This window comes from Lissotriton vulgaris, chromosome 9 (assembly GCF_964263255.1).
Source record: "Lissotriton vulgaris chromosome 9, aLisVul1.2, whole genome shotgun sequence".
NCBI classification, from domain to species: domain Eukaryota; kingdom Metazoa; phylum Chordata; class Amphibia; order Caudata; family Salamandridae; genus Lissotriton; species Lissotriton vulgaris.
The window spans coordinates 81,775,869-81,795,560 of NC_141697.1; the positions used below are offsets into that span (position 1 = coordinate 81,775,869).

General features: G+C 42.4%; 1 protein-coding gene across 2 annotated transcripts in view; it reads right to left on the reverse strand.

Moving 5' to 3' along the window:
* The window catches only part of TTBK2 (tau tubulin kinase 2), a 646,589-nt gene that overhangs the window by 522,967 nt on the left and 103,930 nt on the right, over positions 1-19,692 (reverse strand). For both annotated transcript variants that reach the window (XM_086937102.1, XM_086937100.1), the window contains exon 2: positions 17,669-17,732. The gene's annotated coding sequence lies outside the window, so the exon portion shown is untranslated. The remainder of the gene's footprint in view (positions 1-17,668; positions 17,733-19,692) is intronic.

A 19,692-nucleotide genomic window follows, 5' to 3' on the forward strand; every position in this document is an offset into this window, starting at 1 on the left:
CCTATAATTAATGGTAAACCGCTGCCTGTACTCCTTTACGCGGACGATGCGGTCCTAATGGGCCGCACTCCGAATGCCTTGCGTTCCCTGGTCCAAAGTTTTGTGGATTACATGGATGGGTTGGACCTATGTGTAAACTACAAAAAATCATTTATTATGTCGTGTGGCCCTGGGAAACGCCAACTTAATTCTATACATGTAGGGAGTAACAGACTTACCTCCACCCAGAATTTCCCGTACTTGGGGATGATCTTTGCTGCGAATGGCTCGTGTACTGGGCATGTGGCCCACTCCACGGGCACATTTTCAAAGGTCATTAACTCCATTTTGAGCCTCCCTCGACCAAGGAAAATAGGTGCCACTGAGGCTATTTTAAGGATTTTTAAATTGCAATGTGTTCCTGTTGCTACCTATGGGGCAGAAATATGGGGTTTGGCAGAGATCAGGTGCATCCAGCAGGAGGAAAATCGGTTTTGTAGAAAGCTGCTGGGAACACCGATCTCTACCTCCCAATATATTTCCGATAAAGAACTAGGTTTTCCTTTTATTTGTAATCTTATCAGGGCTCGCCCTGCGCTATTTTGGCACTCAGTTTGGAGGAATGATTCAGCTACCCTGACCCAAGAAATTATAAAAGACTGCCTTGGATGCGAAAGAGGGATGGAGATTCCCTGGCTTTCAGGGGTTAATAAAAGTTTGTGCAGTATCGACAAAGGTGATATTTTTATGGATCCGGGTACATCTAGATCTGTACATAAGAATGACCTGAAGAAAGCACTCTACGCACTTTATGATAAGGTCAGGGTCAGGGAAGAATCCAAGAAAACTACGGTCCTCATTTATATGGGCAGGGAAACATTCAATCATATTCTGCCGTTATACCTCATGTTGCCATTGACAAACTGGGAACGAAGTTTATTGTTTCGATTGAGGTCTGGGACTGTTAAATTCTTGTTGAATTTTCCTCTAGGCTATCTGTCAACGGGTGATAATATAAAATGCCCCTGTGATGGAGTAAGCGCACAAACGGATCTGCATTTCCATTTTTATCTGTAAATATTACTGAAAATTCATAAAATGGTTTTTAATCCCTCTTTTTAAAAAATATAGACCAATTACCATGGGGGAATCTTATCAACTATTGCTCTCCCTGGATAACGAGGAAATAATTTGTCGCACTAGCACTTTCTTGAGGACCTCGGCCCGCACACGAAAAGTGATGGACAATCCTTGACTACCCTCTATTTAATAACTGGAAATGTTGTCTTGCCTGATTTAACTTTGTATGCTTGTATTATGTAATATTTTATTGCTTTTTGTATGTGCTTTTATGAATTCATGGAATTTGAATAAAGATTCCTGAACTGAATCGTTCATAGTGTAAAACGCCTCAACAGTTGCCAGTTGCCTGCAAACCCTAATCAATGAAACCATGATGAAAGTCCTGAAAGCAAAACTGATCCCAGCACTAAGTTACATCACCTAGCCATTGGTAACACAAATAAAACACATCCAAATCTCAGCATATAATTAAAGAATGGAAAGAGAAAAGAGAACACATTCAAGGCACTACTCAAAGCAGTCTTCAAGGCAGGGGGGCACTCCATGGCAAGAGTACTTAACTCAGGCAATTAAGAATCTAAAAATAGAAGCCACTAACCTTCACCGTCCTGACATACCTTGTAAAGTCTGGAAAAAGATAGTAAATTGGCAAGCCAAGAATATCTCCCCAGAACTAGATACCGAAAGCCTCTGCTGCTCTTTGATCACTGAGGCACTAAATGCTTCTTACACGACTGGGAAAGCGCAGCCTTACTTACATCAAGCCCTAGCAGCTCATACCCTCAGGAAAATCTTATATATGCGGCTTCGCGTCCCATCAATTACGGATTTCAACCCCTCTTGGGCAAGGCAGTGCGAGGCAAGTACAGGCCGACTATGCAATTACCACAATGAATCATGGCTTCACTTATTGTGTTGCTGCCCTAAACTTGCCAGCGATCGTCATTGCCTAATTTCTAGTCCATGGAATAAGAACTTGCAGAAAGGCCTCAGACATTTGCTTCCATAACAGCACCCCAATGATCCTTGCACTTCTGGGGAAATGTACTGAGGTTATCCGATTAGCTCTCCAATCGCCACAGGTGGGTGCTACAAGACTAGATTCTATCTGTGCAATGCACAGCCCCCGCTGAAGCATCTCCATTCTAGGTCCATAGACTCTGGCTGTTTCCAGCCTGCTAGATCCCTGCATTAGCATTTTTCTTAAAATCTCACGTAATGACAACTTGGACTCTGCTGCCCACTAAGAGGTTCCAACAGCACTTTGAGATGCCACCCCTTTCATTTTTTAAGTATATTTAACTTTGACAGTTTTTAGAACTCTGATTTTATACCTCTACTTTTGTATTCAGAAAATAGCGTATGCTGCTTTATTTAATGATTTTAAGTAATTGATCATGAATACATTCATTCCATATCCAACTCAGTCCTATTGCATTGAGTGTAAGTTTTGCCACAATCCAAAAAGTGAAATGCAAGTATTCTTCTCAGTTTAAGCACACACACAACTTCAGTCCTATCAAATCCTGTATTCTGAGGGACCCACTTGTGGGTGAAGCCTAAGTCTCCCCCTCTCTCTCTTGAAGCTCTTTTTTGTTAAAGTCATACGGTCCAACAGCTGCACTTTCAAGACAATCCTAAAATGCATGCAGGTTAGTGTAGGCCTAGAACCCCCATGCTGCTCTTAAACACACGTGTGCTCTGAAGTGTAAAATTAATGTTTGAAAGGGAAGGGTTTTGGGGCTGGAATACAACAATGCATTTTTCCTGAGTGCCATCCTCCCATCTGCGCTACTGCCAGGGAAAGTACTGTAAATGATCTACTTATCTTAGACAACTTCATGGTATTACAGTACCATGTGCGTGCCCCCTAAAAGAGGTCTAGCTCCATTAACACATATGTTTGATATGTTATGTGTGTTAGAGAGCCTTCACTAGGCAGTCACGATGTTGCTGGCTCAGACAGCTTGATAAACAAACAAACTAAAAACAAATGCATAGAGGTGAAGCTCTTTTTCTGTCAAAGTTCTTAACTTCTGCTCAATCAAAACAAGTAATCCTCCCTGAAGTGCCGGCTCTGTTTCCACTGTAGAAGATGGGGACCTCTGCACAGCCCTGGTTTGGTTATCATCACCCCACTGAGGAGGTCTGGTCCATGGGACCCTGTATTGTTGAAGTTGCTGACTATGTATTCTGTAATAGACCCTGGCGTTGAACCTTGTTGTACTTCAGAGGTCATTCTTCAATGTACACTCCTCGTTGCATTTCTTGTCCTTTCGCTGGCACTGTACAGTTAATGTTCAATAAAGTAAGTTGATAAAAAAAACCTGCCCACCAACATGTGGGTGAAACCAAAGTCCCTTACTGTAGTAATCCGGAAAGCTCTTTTTTAGGTTGATCTCATAAGGTACAGCAACAGCTTCACTGTGAAGCAATTCCTAAAAACAGGATTTCAAAGGGAAACCTATCTTTTCATTTCTGAGTGTGAACAACAACAAAATCATGGACTACAGAAAAAGGAGTGGTTTCAAATTAGAATAGTTTTAAATTTTTAGTTGTCTAGAAATGCCCGTATCAGGAATAAGGATTTACTTTTCATTTCCCAACAATCATGTTACTCCAACTTTAAAAAGTGATGCAGAGTGTCGGCGTACATCACTTTACCGCCATTCAGTGCAATCACCCAAATGCATATTCATTCTTTGATGTCAAAATAACAGTAGTTATAGAAATATTCATTTGCTTGGTTGGGTTGGTATAAATCCAGAACATGTATCACTCTCATTCAAATGCCCGATTATGTACTCACTGGAGTTTTCATTCCTGTACCAATCTGCTATGGAACGCTATCTCAGTGATCTTGAAAGTTGTCTCATGGTATCTCTCTCCCAATACTGTTGGTGTGGGAGATTTAGGTTTACTGGCAATACACAGTCTGGTCTGATCCCAGCTAGGGCCAGAAGGGTGAGTGGCATGATGGAAACCAACTGGGAAGAGCAAGCTGAGGTTAGTCCCAGATACACTGACTAAAGGCAAGAAGGTCGACGGTCACAGCACTTTGACATATGAAACACCTTTAAGAAACAAAAGGTGCTTTCCTGTGGAACACGTCATTGCTCCTGGATGGCAAAAAATTGGGACAATACCCTGCAAGGCAAGAGACCCACTGACCCTTCGATAGAAACTGGTAGTGAAGTGGAAAATGTAAAAGGGGAATGAAAAAGTAATTTTATTTAAATTAATCCAATAAATGTAATTTTAAATTCCTCTAATGTATAGTGGTTATTTTATCTTTAGTCTTTGTAACCATAGGTTTCAGAGTCTTGCAGTTGTGCAGGTAACGTCACCCACATCTCAGCCTAGGGACAGCAAATCAGATCATGTGTTTCTTTTTTTTTTAATTTCAATAAGTTTTATTGTTTTTACATACACATAATCATACACATAAAACATAAAACATACACTTCTCATGGAAAACTCATTACAGGGTTTCAGCCAAGGCTCGCTGAGTTGTGTGGTGCTACTTTACAGATTTTTTTCGTGCTAGGTTGTCCCCCTTATCCAATTGTCCCCTTATAAGGTAGGGGGAGGTGTGAAGAAGAAAGGAAGGGGGAAAGGAGAAGGTGAGAAGAAAGAATACAAGAAGTTTGCTATTCTTGCAATTGTCTCGGCTCCCTAACAAGGGGGTATGCTGCACTCAGGTTGGTGGCTTAGTGTTGGTATTGTTTATGGCGGGTCATAAGTGTCCAGGTATTTGTCTAGGGCCTCCCACATGCCCCTGTGCGGTTGCTTCCACAGTGAATGTTGGACGGTGATTGTGTCCGCCCCCCTTAGGTATGTCACCCAGTTGAGCCAGCCCTTGAACGTTGCCTTGGCGGTGTCTTTCCAACTGGTGAGGACTATTTTTACTGCCACTGTGATTAGCAGGTACACTAGGTATCTGTCTTGTTGCGAGTCTAGCTCAGTGGTTAGGAATGCAGTTGTGAGAGATGCAAATTTTGGTTTGATTACACATCCTAGTGTTTTGTATATGAAATTGAAGACTTTAGCCCAGAATTTTTTGACCTTGTAACAGTGGTATAGTAGGTGTGCAAGGTCGCCCTTTTCCTTGTCGCAGTTCCAACAAAGGTCATTATCTCGGAGCCCTACGTTTCATCCATTAGGAACAAACTACAGTCAAATACCAGATAGCAAGCAACCAAACAGAGTAACAGTGAAGAGCTGGGACAAGAGACAAAGTTCAGAGCAAAGTGGTGGGGTGTGAGCCTTTCAAATTATGGATAGGAGTGAAGAAGAAGTAAGGAGTGGGAATTCACAAGTGGGACATGACCATGGTTAAACAAATTTATTTTTCATTTAGGGGTTTTGTAAGGCGCCAAGTGCCATCGTGTAACAACTGTGAAATGCTGAAGAAGAAATAACATTTTTGCCCTGTTTGTTTATCATGTATGTCTTGTCAGTTACCATAGATGGAAAGAAATGTGTAATGCATGAAGCAACTTGTTCGGCTGCAACCCTAATTGTTTCTTCTTCTGTCAGTGATTGGTGTAGGATAACTAACACAGAGTAGAGCGGAGAGGGTGATGGTTGATGATTAAAAGTACAGAGCAAATCTTTAGTTTCAATTCAAATCAGAAAATCTTTACTGTGTTAGGGTATTAGTACTAGTTCTGAATTGGTCACCTACACAGGAAACATGTCATCTGTGTGAATTAGGGAGTTGGAAGCGTGGTTAACTGCAGAACATGGTGGACGTATAGTTATGGAGCTCCCAGCCCGGATCCAGTTATTCCTGCCAACTTATCCGTAAATGCACAATTTCGGCCACCACTTACTAGCGTAATGACCTGCTGGACTGAGAGAACTACGTGGGATCACCGATGGCGCCGAAGATCCATCTCCACGGCGTGGCACTGAAGCCGAAAAGACAGCAAAATGGCGAACCCCTTCCTCTCCTGAAGCGCAAGAAATACTAGCTCTGCACAGAGGTACCCGTAGTCCCCCAAAACTTGATAAACTACTCACCGCACATACTGCTGTGGAGCAGTGTCCAAGAGGAGTGGTAAACCCCTCGCTGCAGACTGCTGCTGGTTTGGCTGTGAGGGGGCCCGACTGGAGCACCCGTGCACTTGAGCGAGGGATCGTTCTGCTGCCGGACTTGTGCTGCCATCAGTGATGGTGGAACTGCTGCAGGGCCTAATGTGACTTGGATGGCCTGGAGGTGCGGCGCGAGTGGTCCAGTCAGATTGGGTAGCTGACTACAATTGCGGGGACCTGCGTCACAAGACCGATCACCGGAAGTCTCATTGAAGCGGTAAGCAGGTGGGGTAGTCGTGTATACTGACTGACTGTCGCGAACCCACCCAGAAAATAGGAGCACAATAAGCGTTGGGATACTCCTGACCAACAAGCTATCATTGAGAACCAGGAAGCGAGGCTCAAATAGGACGCATCAACTATAATTCCTACCCCTGCATATGGAATATAAACTGCGCATTGATTGTTGTAACTACACAGCAGTGTCAGGTGCAACAGGGACAACACGATTAATGAACAGTGAAGAGGCAAGAGAGGGGATGAGCTGCAGCAGACTTCTGTAACAAAAAGGTACTTCATGTAACAAAAACACGCCTAAGCTTAGGTGTGAATGTGAAAACGTCACCCCCTACGGAGAACGATCACCAGACAGCTGCCGCCACAACCTTCAAATATCCATCCACAATTTGCACTGCAACTGAAAGTGCAATCTCACAATGGGATGACCAAAAGGAGGGGGAAAAAAATCAACAAACTGAAGAGACTAGCGCTTCCTCAAGTGCTGCACCTATGAATATGGTCCCCCCTACAATAGCAAATACACAACCAGATAAACTGGACATTATTCTTCAATAAAAAATACGGCAATCCCGTACATCAATGGAGCAACAACTCAGTTCACACTGCCACGGAAGTCGCTCTCATCAGAGACGACCACAGAAAACTCTCAGATAAAGTAAATACTAATAAAACGGCTCTGCAAGAACGGATCCCGAAACAGAAGGAGCACTCTGCTGATTTGGAGCGCGTGCAGCACCAGAACACGATCATACAAGAACGAGTAGAAGATGCAGAAGACCACTCGCGCCGTAATAACATTTGAATTATAGGAAAGCCTGAAAATGTTGAAGGACAAAATTCCACGTTATTTATCGAAACATGGTTAAGGTCACTGATGCCAACAGGAACACTGACTGACACCTTTTGCAGTGAGAGAGCTCACAGAGTTCCCACCAGGCGGAGAGTGCCCGGTACACCACCTCGCCCAATTGCTGCCAGAGTGCTCAGTTATAGAGATCGAGACCTAATCCTACAAGTGGCACATGAAAAAGCCCTGTTAATGAAAGACAATGTGCGGATATCACTCTTCCCTGATTATGCACTCCAACTTCAAAAGCAAAGGGCATCATACCAAGGGGTTAAGAAACACTTACAAAGCATAATTCTGAAATATGCCTTTCTGTACCCCCCCACCCCCAACTCAAAATTTCACATGATCAAAAACACCCCGGACGAAGCATGGGAATGCCTGGAACATACCTTCCCTGACTTCCCTATTAACTCGCGCACCGACGAAATGAAGATTTACTGCCCAGAAGACGGGCGCAACAACAACGCAGGAGAACCAAAAAGCCAGAAGAAGACCCAACACCGACACCCGCACAGGTACTGGAAGGACAACAATGGACCAGAATATCTGCAGCTACATTAAATGAGAACAGAGCAATAACAGATGAGGAACTTTCCACGGCTGACACAGTACACTCGGAGCAAGACAGCAGACAACTGCTCTTTTCATCCATACCTTCGCAAACAATCACTGACTTGCTTAATTGAGGACTGGGTGACTACAAACCTTTGTGAGCTCATCAGCAGACCTGTGTGTTTGGCCATTGGAAGTACAGGAACGGGGGTGGCTACTCGATACCTCAGCAGCCATCCATGATGCTGCTTGGCACTGATGCAGAGAAAATGAGATACCCAGTAGAGCTGTGAAATGAGCCTCCCTGAGATAACCAGATGCTCATCATAGACTGAGGCAAGACTTGCCAATACAGGTTGCAGGAAACCCGCACCAATTAGTAACATTACACAGGCCCTTTGAAGAATAAACTGTAACCCATGGCCTATAAACTTGAACTCTGACAAATGGCAGGGAGCGGGCGGGAGCCCGGGTCGGGGGCCAACACACCTAATAAACGAATCAATGGGAATCATGAGAACCCAGCATACAATGACATCACCATGACCCTTAATGCAATTGCAAAATGTTTGATTGTAGAGTTGTTAGGATTTGTTTCTACAGTTTGGTCGAACAAAGTTCTGAAGTTGGACCGAGTATTGGGTAATTTTACAGGGAAGCTGGCGAGCCCTAATTTGTTTATTTATAGGCTGGATAAGTGGTACAACAACAGTGCACATGAACTCAATAAAACACTAGAACTGTCTCACCTGGAACATAAGGGGAATGGGATCACCACACTAAAGACTCAGAATACATGCCCAAATAACTAGGCGTAAAAGCACAAATAGTGCTGTTACAAGAGACGCATTTAAATGCAGTAGAAGCTGCCAAATTACAAAAAGAGTTGAGAGTGCAAATCTATAGTACGGCTTACTCAGCTTTGGCCTGAGGAGTGACAGTGTGGATAGGATCTGGAGTGCCCTTTGTATTTCAAGAAAAACAAATAGACGAAAAGGGAAGATATGTTTTACTACAAGGCGCACTAGACAGTAGTCCTGTAGTAAAGAAGCTTATATACCCCTAATTCAGATCAAGAACCCTTTTACACTCAGGTGAATTCTGTACTCGCAGGATGGACCAAATACCCCTGGATCTTAGGCAGTGATTATAACGTAGTCCTACATATCACACTGGACCGATCTCGTCCTACTCTGGTAAGGGGCCACACAAAACGATTATCTCATTTACTGCAATATTCGGCACTGGGCTGGTCCCTAAGAGAGATATGGCAAAGTCATAATAAGGAGATGCAGGAATATTCTTATTACTCACCTGTACACAACTTACACACTCGGATTGACCATATATTTTACAGTATATCACTGATAACACAAACCACATGCTCCGCTTATGTGGGCAAAACAATCTCAGATCACTGCGCACCAGAAATTGCAATTGGGTGGGGTCATGTCTCATCCCCAGTAGCCATGTGGAGATTGAATCCACAACAACTGGAGGATGTAGTGTTCAAAGATAGGATGACTAATACCATTATAAATTATTTTACAGAAAATTCAGACACTGCCACTTCAACTGAAATAGAATGGGAGGCATTCAAAGTGGTGCTGTGTGATGCCGCTATCAACACCACTACAGGTGCCCGTCGACAAATCATTAGGGATTTGAAATAAGTTGAAGATAAATTAGGCACACTGGAGGCAAAAGCGGCCCTTGATCCTGCTGTAAAACTGGCATTACTAGAAGCCAGGATACAATATGCGGAACTATCAAAGCAGATAGACCAGGCGCACTGTTTGAGTGAATCATTAGAGATACTGCCCCTACAACACCAATAGTAGAAATTATAACCCCACACCATACCCGAGCAAGGACACAGGCAGAAATTAATGAGGCCTATTATAACCACTATCAAGCAATAAACAAGGCTCCACAACGAGCAGACCCACAAGAGCTCCACTCATTTCTAGGGACGGTGAAAGTACCCCAAATAACTGAGGATGCCCGGAAAACTCTAGTTAACTTCATTACAGAAGGGGAAATACAAGCAGCAATAAAAGGCCTTCCTAATAATAAGACCCCAGGGTTGGGTGGCCTACCAGCAGAGTTCTATGTTGTCCTACATGCAACAATTGACTCCTCAACTTAAGAAAGAATATAGGCAGCAGTATATCAAACAGGCACCTTACCCCCTCAACTGCCCATACCCTAATAACTTAGTTACCCAAAACAGGACGCGGCCACACTAAATTGGATGAATATCGTCCACTTTCCTTTACTAAATATAGAATCTAAAATCCTTAGCAAAATTTTAGCAAACCGACTACAGCCCCTCCCAACAGGCCTAATTCATGCCGATCAATATGGATTTGTTCCAACACATAATACATCCCTCAATATACGCAGACTCTGCAATATAATGTTTTCCTGTACCAAGGACCTACCAGAAGCAGGATGTATTTCACTCAACATAACCCAAGCGTTCAACACTTTAGGCTGGGAGTACATGCTAGCCGTGCAATAGAAATTCAGAATACTCCAGGAACATATAAAATAGATATACAATTCTTTATCCCCTCTGATTGCCAGGGTGCGCACCGGACAACACATATCAAAGCCCCTCCGAATAAGAAAAGGCTCAAGACAAGGCTGTCCCCTCTCACCTATGTTGTTCGCACTAGCACTAGAACCATTAGCTCACAAGATACAATCTGCTGGATGGGACATTATTCTTAATTATACACATCATGCTTATATCTTTACGCCGATGATATTATACTTTACACTAGCAACATGCCGGATAACACAATTAGCGCGGCACAGATCGTTGCAAAATTTGAATCTATTGCAGGACTGGCCATAAACTGAAAAATCCTACACATTTCCTTTTGGCAACAAAGTTGACAAGCAGACCATCCCTTCCGGAAACAGGAACATAGCAATAGCACACACCGCCTTTAGATATTTGGGAATACAAGTATATAGGGACCCACAAGACATTATTGAAGGGAACCTCCAGAAGGCAATAAGCTCACTAAGAGCACAAATCTCATTTTGGTCTTCTCCCTCTCAGTTGCAGGCAGACTGGCAATATCAAAAATGGTAATGCTACTGCGTCTATTATATTTTTTCACGAACCTGCCAGTAGTGGTGCCCAAAAATATTTTTTAAACCCTGAACACATTATTATTTAGCTTAATATGGGACACAGGCCGTCGATGATTGAACTTAAAGAAGCTTCAAATCCCATAACCAGGCGGCAGCAGGAACCCTGGACACAGGCCGGAGTGAACACAATAGGCGATCTCTTTGGAGAGGGAATACTTTTAACACATACCGATTTCACTAATGAACTTGTGCCAGAAACACTGTTCTTAACTCATGCAAACCTAGTAGTTTAAATTAAGAGAAAATGGGCTCCTCATGGAACAGAACCCACAACAAATAAACTAGTTCATTTAATGTACCTTATGGGAACAGGTAGCCACCTTATGCGATAGTTTTACCAAGGGTTCCATACACATCAACCATAGCCACTGAATTCAGTGCACAGTAAATGGGAGCGAGATATAAACAGACCGCTACTGGACAAGGAGTGGAGTACTGTACTAGAATACCCCAAATGAGTATCCCCCAACACGTGTTTTAAAAGTATCCAATATATAATAACCCTAAGGGCATACTTAACACCACATAAAATACATTCCATATATCCAAATGCCAGAGCATCATGTCCCAGATGTGTTGAACAAGACGCAGACCATATCCACATACTATGGACTGGGGACAAACTGCGTGGGTACTGGTAATGGATATACACTGTACTAGGAGAAATACTGGGCCATAGAGGATTCCAAACAGTTAAAGCTTGTATTTTAAGGCTATATAAACAACGAAAAGGTCATGAGGTACAAGTTAAGTTTGCAGACTTGGCCCTACTATTAGCCAAGCGTGGCATAACTAGGAGATGGTAATCACCAACAGCCCCTACATTACACGACTGGAAGGAGAAAGTGGAAAAATGGGGACTACCTGAAAGTGTAGCCATTCGTGTAGAAGGCTACGGAAAAACCCTATAGCAATGTGCTGGGACATTATAGTGACGTCCTTTAAAGCAACTGAGGCCCTCAATCCTGGAAATTATTACACCTCGCAAATAATAGACGTGATCCCAGAACTTAGTGACTCTCCAAAGCACACACACCAGGGTATCCCATATGAATCTACACAGTACTCTACAACAAGATTGATATGTGAATTTGCATATGGCTGGGCCCACACGGAGTTGGCACGATGGTGAAACTGACGATTGGTTGTGGTGCTACACCAAGCTATTGCCAGCAGCTAAACAAATTACAAGCATTCCTCCTATCACTTTCTGTGTGTTTGATATACTTCCCTAACTGACAACAGTATGCCCAGACGTGGGTGCTGTGCTCACTGTGCCACTGGAATCAATCTATACGTGGCTGATGAGGGTGAAATCATGCCTACATTGTTTGTGTTCCGGTTCATTGAGGACCTGGCCTAGCAGTTCAAGCTGGACTGTTCCTATGAGGAGCAGGGTCAAGACTGATTTGCATATGGCTAGGTCCAAACTCAGGTGGTATGATGGGCAAAAGAGCAGTGGTTTGGGAGGCTACCCCAAGCAATTGACAGTGGTTAGGCAAATTGCAATCATTCTTGAGATCACCTTTTGTCTGCTTGATAAACAAACAATAACAAAGCCCAAAGATCTCGCAAAGACGAGACCTACTGGCTTTGCCAATGCTTATTTTCCCTATGCAACTACATAGGAATTTTATGTACCAGCCAGATGGTGGACTAAAGTCCAATCTGCGGACTGCAACTAAAATATTCTTGCAATATTATATATTGGCTTGTATAATTAGATGGGCTTGCTCTGAAAACAAATGCCTATGAAAACAACATTTCTTAAACTACACCAGATGTAGAACCTGAAAAGACTACTCTGTAGAAAATAGAACTAATATGGCCTAAAAATGAATCCCCTCAAATCCCTGGCTGCCTTACGTTGCAACCTTTGTGACACAGGTGTGAAATATCTTCCACAAATTTCCAACTCCAAATTACAACCAAAAATGACTCTAGTGAACCCATAATTAAACCAGCACTGTTCCCAATGTACACAGTGGCAGACACTAAAACCATTTGGTAAATCCAAGTCCTGAAACAGCAGAATTGTTTATCTGTCAGTAAACCACAGACTTTCCTCCATTGATCCTCGCTCCTCTAAGATTCTTCTTAGGATAAAGCAGGAAATTAGTCCACTGCTACTAGAGTGGTGGGAATTTACTAATGAATGAATCTTTGTTGGATCCTAGTAATCTGGCCAATATTAGATTCATTTGTGTAGCTGTATGCCTATACAGAATGATGGAGAGAGCAGCTACCATAAACCTGCAAACCTTTGCAGAAAACAGTGGTTTCTTAAATAGTTATCAAGCGGGCTTTTGCCTAGAAACTGACACAGAGGGATCTGTAGATCACTTGCTAACGTATATATATATTTCTGCGAAACAATAAGTGTTGTTTTAAGGCGGCATTGTCACTTATGTTGCCTTTTTACTTTTCTTCTTTTTTTTCAGTAGTTGTTGTTCACTCAATCAATGTTCATGTTTTAATTGGGAATACAGCAAAACATTGTCAGAGCAGAGAGGATGCGGAATCCTCTTACCAATCAATAAACTCATTCTGAACAGAATACATTTAAATAATGTTGATGGTAACGTGTTTCTAGTGTGCATTTTACAATTTAAAAGACTGGGACAACAAATTGATCATTTTCAACATTCAGGAAAAGTAAAGATAAGGGAAACTCTTATCTTCTTCAGGCACAATCCTATGATAAACTTTCATCTAGTTATTGTTCTCCTGTTTGATCTATTTTAGTAAAATGGCCATGAGTTAACAGGAGCAAGAAGCACACAGCGAGGCAAGGAAAGGGCACAATCTGTAATCAGGCCTGTGCCATTGCTCAAGCGTTCATGGTCTCCCCGTTCTAATGGTAAATCTTTAGCATCATGATGGAACAACATCAAACTAAATAAATGATGCCTTTTCCATTTGAGAACATTTGCTCCATTTCTACAGGTCTCCACTGCCTTCATCACAGCTCTCTTTCTCAGTAATTAGATAACCACGGGGCACCAGTGTGTCTGGAGACAGGGCTGAGCAGTCACAAAACAAGTAATTCACAGACATCAGCGAAACCACCTCATATTTTCAGCAACAATGACATCGGACTTGAAATCTCAATAATTTCAAATGTAAGGCGATTGATTTGGGATGCAATTGAGCGGCAGTCCTTTTTCGGCTGCCTCATTTTTTCGTATTATAACTTTAACGATGATGGTCCAGGTAGAAACCTACACAGCCCTGAATTTCGTCAAGCGATACAGACGGTTTTAAAACCCTTAGCTGAGGTGTCCGACTTCCCAGGTTCAACAGTCCAACTGAACGGCCGAATTGCGAAAGGCCGGAAGGAGGGAGCTCCTGGCCCAAATGGAATTCCACCCATCCTCTACAAGCAAGATCCGACTTATTGGGCCGACCAATTGCTCCCCCTTTTTGTAGAAATCTGGAGGGCCGAACTACTCCCATCCTCTTGGAGGGGTTCAATAATTGCCCCAATTTACAAAAAGGGCAACAAGAACGAGGCGAAGAACTACAGGCTCATAGCCCTTATAGACATAGACGCCAAATATTTTTCGGGGCTTCTCTTAGAAGAATTAACTGCATGGGCATCACGCAAAAAATTAATCCCCATTAATCAAACCGGTTTTCAAAAAAATATGGGGACCACGACAAACATTTTAGCCCTTTCCCTGATGACAGATGCTATAATCAAACACAAAAAACAACTATACGTGTGTTACATCGATTTTTCTGCTGCATTTGACAGCGTTGACAGAGAAAAATTGTGGGCAAAACTTTCACGGTGGGGAATCGACCCCAAGTTGCTGAAACATCTGATGTTACTACATACAGATACCTGGATCCAGGTAAAACTGGGGGCCGGCAACTGTCTGTCAAAAAAAATACCAACTACAAAAGGGTTGAAACAGGGGTGCGTTCTCGCACCGACCCTGTTCAACCTTTTTATGTCCGACCTCTCCAAAGATCTGGATAACTGTAACCACCATGCCCCAAAGTTAGGGGGTTTTACGCTGTCCAACCTACTATATGCAGACGATCTGCTACTAATCAGTCAAACACCAGTCGGCCTGCAACACCTCATTAACACCACAACCAAATTTGCCGAAAAGAATGGGTTAAGCTTAAACAATGATAAATCGAAGGTGATGGTACTAAATCAAAAATCAAAAAGGCATGTTCTCCAATGGTCTCTCCAAGACAAGAAAATGGAAACAGTTCAAGAATACAAATATCTGGGCATACATTTTTATTCAAAAGGATCCTTCAAGCAACAACTAACATCAATAAGGGACAGAGGGATCTCATTGGCCATAACATTAAAAAACATCAAAAATAAAATAGCGGGCCCAAATTTAATCCCCTTGCTTGACATATTTCGTGCGAAATTGCTGCCGTCAATTACATATGGCAGTGAATGTAGGAGAGGGAAGGATGAGACCATCTTAGACAACGTGGTCAGTAAATCATTGCGAATATTTTTTGCGCTTCCTCCATACACTTCGCCAGCACAGCTAAGGCTCGAGTTTGGCCTACAGAAGCAGCAAATCGCACATAAAGGTGCATATGCAAAATGCTGGCACAAAGTAAAGAATGTGGAAACAGACTCTCTGAATGCCCATCTTTGGAAAGAATTGGAAACAAACAAGGACTCCCCTGCAATGGTTTACCTCCAAGCAGCCATAAACTCCCTTGCGCTAAGAGATCTTTGGGACTCGAGTTGCACAGACAAGTGTTTTAAGCATCTGGTCAATAAATGTGTGAAAATAATTTCCTTGGAGGAGGACAAAACAGCACTAACCAAGAGGTCTCATGGGTGGTTTGTGATTCAAGGCTACACCAGCGCCTCACCACAGCCATACCTTAGCACCGGCTTTTCAAGGAAGGTGAAGGAAGACTTTTTGCGGTTGAGGATGGGGGTAATACCATCCCAGCCACATCTTGCCCCTGGAAGCGCGTGGACTGCAACCCCAAGTGTAGGCTTTGCAAAAATGCTAAGGACGACGTTCTGCATCTGCTGTGTAGTTGCAAAGCTCTAGAGAGTATCCGAAAGAGCTTACTAACAAGGCCTTGGAATCAGAGACGTGTGCGAACCCGTAGACAAGCTCTGTTGATGAGCTTTAAGGGAGAAAACATCCAACTAGCATGCAGGCTAGTGCGCTTTATGAAATCAGTCAACACTGCCCTAAACTCAGCAGTTAGTAATTAAATTTGTCGTATTGTGAATGGCTTCTGCTCTCAAGACTATTTTCCTTTGATAATCAAAGTCACAATTGATCGTGAAAGACCTTTTTTCCTAACGTAAAGTACTGTACTTCCCGCAGGGTGTTTCTCTAACTTTTTAACTTTTCTAAATGTTTGCTTTTTAAAGGCTTTATTTATGTACTTTTCTTTTTCTTGTTTTTACTGCCTAATTGCAAAGATTTTAATTAATCATGCAATAAAGATTATTATTATTATTACTTGTATTATAGTGTTTAAGTTTCAGTGAACAATGAGCTGCATTCAACGATTACAGAATTTACACAAGGTAGCAACCCGAGTCAGCATCATTATCCCCAGGAGACAGTACCCTGGGAGTGTGCACACCTAGCAGTTTTGGCTTCTGCGTCGAGGCTGATTCAATAACTTAAAAATTGATTTACTGTAAATGCGTTTCAAGGGTTAAGACCCTAAACACACTGAGTTCCATCATCTACAATGAAGTAGGTGCCCCAAAACCAAGGTTAAATTACTCTGCTTTGTGACTAGGTCACTCACTCACCCCCACCCCCTCCTGGTCTCCCCCATCCAGAGAGACACCGACCCTCCCTCCTCCAGAGAAACGATATAAAATACAACCACATGACAACAAAACAAAGGCAAAGCCAAAATGTCCTACCTTAGTAAACCAGGCCATTAGTTATTTAATGTATTTTTTTTATTTTATTGTACTATATACTACAAAAATAAAGGGAAGAAAAAAGAACATATCCCCTCTCATCTGGAGGTAGACATTTTTTAAAGATCTTGTTACCATCAAAGTAAAACCTGCTCATTTTTTTACATCCAATCTAGAGTCTAGCATGGAAAGCAAAACAGCACTTCCCAACTCCTGGTTGACAGGAAAAAGTTTCATTAAAAAAACTGGTAACTCAAGATCACTTTGTGAGATTTTACATCACACAGAGGAAACGACACTGTTTTAGTGATGGACCACAACAGATCATTGGAGGATGTTTCAACCTCTTGTGTATGAGGAGGCTCTGGTACCAAGTGAAAACCCAAATTGAGGTTATATCATGCAAGGCTATTTTAGCGAGTCCTGACTTTATAAGCAATCATACCATACATTTTGGGACTTGTAGCTTCCAGTGGTGAGAGTTTAACGTGCTGGCATGAAAAGCATTATTGGCTAAGAAGCTAAGAAATGCTGCTGGCGTGACAGACAATATGTGGGTCATAAGTCTGCTGCGTCAATGATACAAACTTCAGCTCACAGGATATGAATGTCGGTTCGAAAGGATACACTAATCTTAGAACACTAAAATCCATAGAAAATGTTAATTGTAAGATAAAAGAGAACCAGGAAGAAGTTAATCAAAATCGTATCTTTCTATACCTGGCCTTTTCTGTTAAAAACCTTGTTAGGCATTTATTTGTATTCCAACCTTAATCAAGTAACAAGTAAAATTAAGACACTGAGCGTACCTGTAATGATATATTCCAGACCACCTTTTTTTCACACTGGCTGTCACCATCCTGAATATATACCCTGTTAAAAGAAGGAGATGTCAGTAAAAATTCCAAAACTGATCAAGCCTTACTAGACTCATCCTACTCCACCCCTATTAACCTCCTGTCCCACATAGTTTCATGAAACAAGCCATCGTCACCAAACAGAATACAGTGGTGCCCACAACAGGTGTCAGACAGATGCTCAACATAGCCAAGGTGGAGACAGTGGGAAAGATACGGTGGAAGGAAGCACAGACAATAGAGGTCGAGGATACAATGCAAAAATTAAGTTTGATTTTTAATAAGCAAGTTATGTTAGCATTTAAAAAAATAAAAAACATAATCGAATTCTTCTCAAATAGTGACATCATATTATCGCAGCAGAATTAACTATCTTATCCTGTCCTACATCCCAAATCACTGAGTGGAAAGTACAATCATTGGCCAGAAGCGTGGCGAGGCATTTTCAGGCCACACTTTTTTCCTCAAGACACAATACCTCTATATTGATTTCACTCTCACCACACTTTGTGTTTCTGTGGACCACGTCTGGCTTAATAAATTGGAATCTCCAAAGCAATAAAATAATCCATTCCCGGTCCGAGGTTTCCAGGTGCCTTGGTGTGATGCTACGTCATTTTCTAGTGAGGTCTCTTTTAGGCACAATGAGGCCCAAGTGCTGGAGAGGCTGACATAACAGGTGTATTTTGTAAATCACACATTCACCCCAGCACCCCAGGAGTGTCTTAGCGCTAACTGAAAGAAGAGATATATGTTACCAAGCTCAATGGTACTCGTGTTAGTGCCCTCGGAAGTACCAAAGGTTGATTGGATCCATCAATATTCGAACTTGTGACCATGTGGTCAAACACAGATTCCTGACGTGGATGCATTAGTCCACCGGTCACAAGAGTCTGTGCACAGCAATTGGCATTCAGGTTAGCGAGATTGTTAATCAAGTTTCAATCGCCCATGCCACCACTGATGAATGAATAAAATGTATAAAGCACAATAGCTGCTCCAAAAGGAGCGTTCCGGCGCTAGGTTATAGTAATACGCAGAAAGGAGAGGCTAAGGAATATGAGGACCAGCCCAAATTAGGTCTCTCTGAAGAGGTGGGTCTTCAGTAGAGTGTTAAAAAAAATCCTCTTAAATTGAGGACCGAATATGCTCAGGGAGAACATTCCAATGTTTTGGGGCTAAATTAGAAAAAGAGCGACCTCATACTCTTGCTTTGTTGATTTTAGGAATAAATAGCAAATTGTGAATGGCTGAGAGAAGTGCTCTGCAAGGATGGCATCTTTTAATTTTATTGCAGATGTACGATGGGCCTTTTATTTGTGTGGTCTTAAACGTTATTCTCAAAGCTTTATATTTTATTCTTTGGTTAATGGGAAGCCAATAAAGTATTTTCAAGCCATTTCTAATTGAATTCCGTTTAGGAATATTCTAAACCAACCTGGTTGCTGCTTTCTGAACTCGCTGCAGTATATTTGCCAATGCTTGAGGAGATCCAAGAAGCAGCACGGTGGCATCATCGAGTCTTGATACAACCAGCGCATTGATGATGATTTTTCTGGTGTGTTCCGGTAGGAATTTGAGTGTCTCTCAGAGATTTGAACAGAGAAAAGCAGACTCCTGCGGCAGCATTGATGTGTGGCTTAAAGGATAGTACATTGTCTAGTTTAACCCCCACATTTTTGGCAGTAGTGGAAGGTACAGGAGATTGGCCACGTTCGGTAGGCCAAAGATGAGACAGGTTTAATATGGGGGGTGAACCAAATGTTAAAATATCAGATTTTTTTCCGACTTTAAGAAGAGACCGCTTACATGCATCCACTCTACCACTGCTGACTAGCAGGCCTGAAAATTAGCTGAGACCAAGACATCCAAATATTTGCAGGCACACCTCAACTGGGTGTCATCAGCATAGGAGACCACATTGAAGCCCTAAGCTTGAACACTGGCAGCAAGGGAGCCGTATAGATAGGGACTTG